A 6,951-nucleotide genomic window follows, 5' to 3' on the forward strand; every position below is an offset into this window, starting at 1 on the left:
GTGGCGGAGCGACTCGATTCCAACTTAGGATTTTTATAAAAAAAAATCAACTCAAGTCTTCATCCCAGTTTAAACCGATTTTTTTAAGTGAATCAAATTTATGAACCATCAAACCGGACAAAAACTGAAATCTGTATATAAAATTTAATGTTTCTGGCATAAGGACAATTGTGCAATAATGCTGGGACCAGGATCGAGTGAACCAAAGAAATGCCCCAGTCCGGTTTGGAGAATCTACTCTCTTTTTATTTTTCTTTCTTCCTTAACATATTTGTATTTTCTTAATAATATTTTGTGAACATATACTTTGATAGAATTGCCTCTTTAATCATAAGACGTGGAGTTGCACTGTAAATATTTTGGAAAACACATTAAATTGCCGAATTGATATGTCACAACTTGTGTTACAAAAAAAAGAGATATGTCACAACTTAAGTATAACAATCACTGCACAATGACCACTATAGCTGAGTGACTACCAGAGTCCAGACTGGTCACTACTCTCTTACCTTTTTACGGCCATATATAATGTTTCTTGTAAGTGTTGTCTCTTCTCTTACTTGTAGTTCACTGCTCCCGGAGAGATACTTGACTACAGAGGACTAGGGGACCCCACTGTAAACTCCTGTTAAGAAATCGGCAGTTGAGCTGCCCATTTTGGCCAAATTAATCAACATAAAGTCAAAGTTTTTATTCCTAATCGTCTAATTAATCCGATCCAAGCATCTGATTAATGCTTAGTTGCTTCACTCAATCCATAAAGATTCTCGGATCATGGAGAAACCTTGCAGAGACTCTTTAGAAATATAATATAGCTTTTGGTTAAAAGAGAAACAAATTGAGATCCAAAAACAATAAACAGATTGAGATTCAAGAAACATAAATTTTCAGATATATTTTTTTGCAGATTAAAGATGGAAAGTTTGTGTAAAAGCATCATATATACGGACACGATCCTTGTTGGAATAATCCAAACTTTTAAGATCACATATATGATTATAAATAATTTATAACTATATTTGTATCCAGTTTCCTATAAATCTACTTACAAAGATTTGATTTCTGAAAATTTTACAATCTTTAATCGTCTACCAAACCCATTAGATGAGAGCAGGCTTGCCTTCCATCTTGGGCCGTAGATGAATTAGTCGGTGTAGTTTCTATCCCACATAAGGAGAGAATATATAAAAAACGACAGTCTTTGTCATTTTCCCAAAATCTCTCCATCTCCTTATGCCTCAGTTGTCCTTTGTCTTCTGCTCTTCAGTATGATTGGAGCCACCAGCATCCATACTGTCATAACATTTATCAACAAAACATTAAAACTGTCTCCTAATCTTGGAGTTTAAATTTTAAGGATAAATGCATTCAAACTGTCTCTCAATTCTTTGTACTTACTATATACGCAAACCGCAAGCCACTCGTTCACAATCCTTACCCAAGTACTCGTCCATCCCACGTCTATCGTCCACCTAAACAGAAAAAAGAAGATAGTCTAAGTTGAAGTCTTGAGCTTTATACTAAAGTCATACAAAAGCTCAGTTTAAGTGTTAGTGTGTATATATGTGCACTGAATGTATGAATAAAATTGGTGAGAAAAGCTTACTTTTTCATGGGGTGATGAGTGTTCCAACCAATGAGTAGCATAGCAAAGTACATTGCTCCTGTCGCAAATACAAAATGAAAGAATCCGTATCCATATGGAACATCATCTTCTTCCTCTTCTACTTCACCTTGGCTGTTGGCGTCTTTCTTGAATTGGAAACACTGAGAGTCTATTCCCGTTGAAAATGTCGCAATAACCATTGCAAGTAACGCAACCACGAAGCTCTGCACAATGTTATTCAGAATTAGCCTATTGCTCTTGCATGAAACTGAAGAAAAAGGGGTATTAGTTAAGGTGTTTGAAAAAGTATACAATAATGGTAAGCCAGTCCGTTCTGTTTGACTCTGCTGCTTTTCTGTTGCAGCTTTCTCCCACTGGTTCACTGCACAAGTGGACAACATTGGGCAAACCAAGTTAGCAGTTAAGTTACTATATAGCTCAACTAGTTCAAGCTTCTTATAAACTAGTATGTCTTTTAGATTTTAGGGTTTTAAAAGTCAGAAGTGGAGTGGGACAAGTACATTTAGAGCGTCACATGTTAAATTTTATGTGGTTACCACAGGAAGAAAATAAATAAATTAATGCGGTGTGTTTGGTATTTGTTTGAATATAACATGCCTTCGAATAGCGCACCAGCAGATAAACACGACATAGAGTCCCATAAGAGCCGGAGTCAAGTACCCAGCATTCACCGTATTTGTATTGGCAACCACAAACACATTTTAATAACTTCAAAACATCCAGAATACACACGTACATGACACAACTGTTGATTGTAATGGTTACAAAAGACTTACTTTCGGGTGAAGAGCAATGCTTGTCATGAGTTGGAGGAGGAACAACGTCCAAGTTATGAAGAATATATTGAGAAGACATGAAGAATCAGGCGCGTACCATATATACATCAAAATTAACCCAACTATACACACTGTGTATGAAAGTAGTTGCTAGTAGCATCACATGGACATGGCTACAAACATAAACATTTTAGAGTGTGTTGCTTGATTAAGAAATATATTGAAAAAATAAAATAAAACTTTTTCGTAAAATCAAAACTAACCATCTTTCTGCGTCTTTTTTGGACTGATAGCATTCGTTAAGCCATGTAATGAAACTGATCACACTAATTAGCTGTATCAGTAGAAAGACCCTATAAAGAAACAACAAAACATTACTATTAGAGGGTTTCACATCATATGTAAATATATTATGTGAAAATTAGACAGATCAATCTTACCCTGCACCAAAATGGGCAACCTCTCCTGCGGATCAAACAGAAGAAAAGAAACCTTTTAATCACTTGTCATGCCGTTTGAATTAGAGAGAGTACTAGAAGATGAATTCCTCCTATCAAGCCTTACCGTAAAGCGAATAATGGTGGAAGGAAGCAAGAAAGGAATGATGGTTAAGACAGGCCACATGATAAGCTTCGCAGACCACCATCCCGAATGCCATTTATCTCTTGACGAATGAGTTTTCGACGTGCCAAGTGTTGATAGAAACATAACGAAATAGAACAGCTGAGGATTTACGGTTAAGGCCTAAACATTTTCTGTTAAAGTGTTGTAACATGACTTAGTACACATATAGTATTCAAGACTGATTCAAGAAAGGATACAAAACATCCCAAGCTAACCCTTAAGACTCCTTCTGTCCCCAAACAGTTTTCTCCACTTTTACAATTCTTGAATTCTGCAATTTAGAAAAACAGAGGAATTGTATCAGACTTGTAAGACAAGGAACTAGATTGAAACCTAATTTGGTGGGACATACTTGTCACTTCTTTTAAGGCACGCTGGCCATAATCACGAGCAGCCCAAGCTAGTAGATTAGCGATGAGGAAGATCAGACCGTATGCATATCTAGCCATCCAGGGATTGCAGCCATTGCGAAACTGATTAAACCATGATCCATTCTTGATTGATTCGTAGCTATCGTTTCCGCTGCTGCTTGCACTGTTGGTAGTGCTTGTACCAGTCTCCATAACTCCTTAGACTTGCTAGACTTTTCTCCTCTTCATCACATTAGAAGATTCAAGATTCAAGAAACAGAGGGGAGGATTATGCATCAGAACTCAGTTTCTTGTAGCGGACGGAATCATCAAGAACGAAAAAGGGAACACATGAGCGAGAAATTTGATGAATTTTCTTCCTTCAGATCAAAATCTATGAAAAAAAAACAATACAAAAGAAAGAAGCAAAGGGTAAGAATCCAATTTCATTTTTAAAAAGAGGCAATAACCATATGTAGATATTAAGAAGATTATTATTGTTTTACATGAGAAACATATGAAGCGTATCCTCATAATAGTCACACAGAATCCATTTCAATTTTTTTGTTCTACAGAACCTGACAGAGAATACGTATACTGCAAGTAACTCCTTCCCTTATTTTACCTAACCTAAAAAGGCAACTTTTATATGCGACACAACGAGAATCCACAATAGATGGCTCATTTTAAACCACGGTTGAAACTTTAAACTTTTTTTTTGTTCACTTGAAACTTTGAACCTTAACCATGTGAAAATGATAAAGAACAAAAAGACAAAAAAAATACCAAACTTAAAAAGCAAGCTGTAATCTCGAGGACAGTCAAAATTCTTAAGACTTTGAACTCCAAAGTCGAGATTCGGCAGGAACTGATAAAGTATTAAAATCAGAAGAAGAGGTGTGGTTATACAAAGAAGCACCCAAAAGACTTTAATTGTGACAAAGAAACAAAAGGTAAAGAGATCAAAAGAGAACGATAAAAAGTATGAGATCTGATAGAGATATATGAAACTTTGGACTCGAAAAGAAATGTGGTGGTACGGATAGTTTTGGGCAAACGAATATTATCATCTCTTACGAATCTGAATGGGTAATGGTGAGCAGCAACATCAGATACCCTTTTGGGCTTCACAGGTCCACTTATTGGAGTGGAGACACATGCCTCCACTTAAAACTATTCTGAAGAAACAAAGTGGAATAATTTGTTAATCTATCCACCCGTAAAAAATTAAGAAAAACGTTATCTATAATATTGTGATAAGTTAACATAAATTATAAATCTTCAGAACTTTTATTATTATTTAGATAAATATTTCATTTACTTTATGTAAGTTATGGAATCCTGCACTTCAAAGTTCCAATGTCCCTAGAACATAACACCAAGTCACCAATGGAGTCAACTAGGCCTAGTGTCAACCAAGGCAAAACTTATATAGTTTTGAATTACCGTGGAGGCAAGTCATATTAGGTCATGGCAGCAAATTTATAGCTCTATAACCAATTATATAACATATTATATGGAGATGAATTAGCTTGGTTTAACACCCCCTTTACCCTTACATATATATACACAACTTTTACAGGACTTTGTAAATGGAATTTATTTAAGCTTACTACGTACGTTCATATAGACTAGGAGTAAATGAAACATGGCCTTACGACTACAATAACACCATAGAGTATAATAGACATGAAATAGTCCACACCATAGATGAGTAGCAGTTAACCATAACACCATAGAGTAAAAAATAAATTATTTTCTCCGTTTCATAATATATAGAAATTTTTTTAAAAAATTATTTTCATTAAAAAATATTTTTAAAGATATAATTTTAAATTATTCAACAATTATAAAAGTACAAAAATTAATTGGTTGAATAGTTTCCAACAAATTTAAATTTAATTTTAAAAGCTTAAAACATTTTTTGTTTTGAAACTAAAAACCTTCTTCTAAAATATCGTATAGTTGAGTATAGTTGAAACGGATGGAGTATTAGAAAACTATATAAACACGTTTTGCTGAATTTTAAAGAACACGTGATTGTGTTTTTATTGACTCCACGGAGTTAAGTGGGCAACCAATGGAAGATAACTATTTTCGTGTTTCTTTTTTGACTCAATTTGAAATCTTTGGCTGGAGAAAATGAGTCAAAAAAAGAAACACGAATAGCTCGTCGTCTTGGCCTTACGGCCCTTAATTACTCTTATGTTTCGTTTTAGCATAAACATATTAATTAAGCATATAGTTTAATTCATAATTATGTTTGAGTTACGGCTAATTGTTTTGGCAAAGAGAGACAATTAGCTGAAAGCAAATAGTGAAAAAGAGAAAAGTGAAGAACGAGTGGTCCCTTTCTGTCTCCGCCGATCATCTTTTGAAAATCGCCGTTCAGTAACGATTAACGAGGAAAATTACATGAGTGAAAAACTAATTCGAGTTTCCATGGATTGAATTTACACTCGGAGCTTATCAATTATTTGCATCACACGCAGAACTGACTTCGTTGCCATTTTTCACTTTCCCGGAGACATATATTCAAGCACATGCAAATGTCTTTGAATCTCATAAAAGGACGAACAAAAGAGGAGATAGAGAGGAAGAGAACCTGTGATTTACGAGATCAGATCTGGAGAATGTTGTGTGTGTTCTTCCCCAAGCTTTCTTGTAAATGTGATCTCAAACAAGAAGAAGAAGAACAGTGATCAAATCTGAGATATATAGAGAAATGTGAAAACAAGACAGAGAATGGTTTACTTTAAGCAAGCAGTACTTATAACTTATATACAAATCCACAAATACACACATACCATACACAGCTTTTCTTTTTGGAATATCCCCTTTTTTTGCTCAATCTTTTACTTAAATAATTTTCTTTCTTTTCTTTCCTGCCGTTTGCTTCTTCTTTCCGCTACTATCTTCTCGTATCCTCCCTGTTACAAAAGAAAAATCATTTAATATTTTTTTATAATTTGTGATAGTATAATATCCAGCTTTGACAAAAAAAAAAAGAGAAATTTTCAAAAATACTATTTCAAAAGTCATTTCGTATCTTTATAAGAAAATGCAATTTAAATTTATGTAACGAAGAACACCCTGTGTGTTGTCAAAAATAACTGTGTAGTAATAATATGTTTTGCCTAATTTATTTGTTTAGCAGTGATTGGTAATAAACACTTAGCCATGTAACTAATTTACCAGAAAACCATTAGAATATTAGGCTGCCTTAAGATTTGTTCAGATTTGTTCTTTACGGAATTCTATTATTGTTATACATGAACGTGCTCTGTGATCAATTATTGTACCGTATATCTCTAATTTTTTTGTTTTTTTTTAATTTTCTTAATTAGTTTATTTTCGATAAATTGGCATTTAATTCTTGGTATATATTTTTTTGTCTGGAATTAACTATTTTGGCCTTGAAATAAGCTTCGATGGCAAAACCATTCCAGAAAAAAATCAAGTAAAAAAATTGAAAACACACATACTATTTTTTTCTGATCAAACACACATACTATTTTAAAAACAAGCTTTAGTAACATAAACGCAATATGATGTTTATAAAAACTTCATATTC

General features: G+C 33.9%; 1 pseudogene; it reads right to left on the minus strand.

The window, feature by feature from the left end:
- Positions 1 to 993: 993 nt before the first annotated feature.
- LOC108861825 (uncharacterized) lies at positions 994 to 4,620 on the minus strand (annotated as a pseudogene).
- Between the last annotated feature and the right edge of the window lie 2,331 nt (positions 4,621 to 6,951).

This window comes from Raphanus sativus, unplaced genomic scaffold, assembly GCF_000801105.2.
Source record: "Raphanus sativus cultivar WK10039 unplaced genomic scaffold, ASM80110v3 Scaffold0095, whole genome shotgun sequence".
Classification (NCBI taxonomy): Eukaryota; Viridiplantae; Streptophyta; class Magnoliopsida; order Brassicales; family Brassicaceae; genus Raphanus; species Raphanus sativus.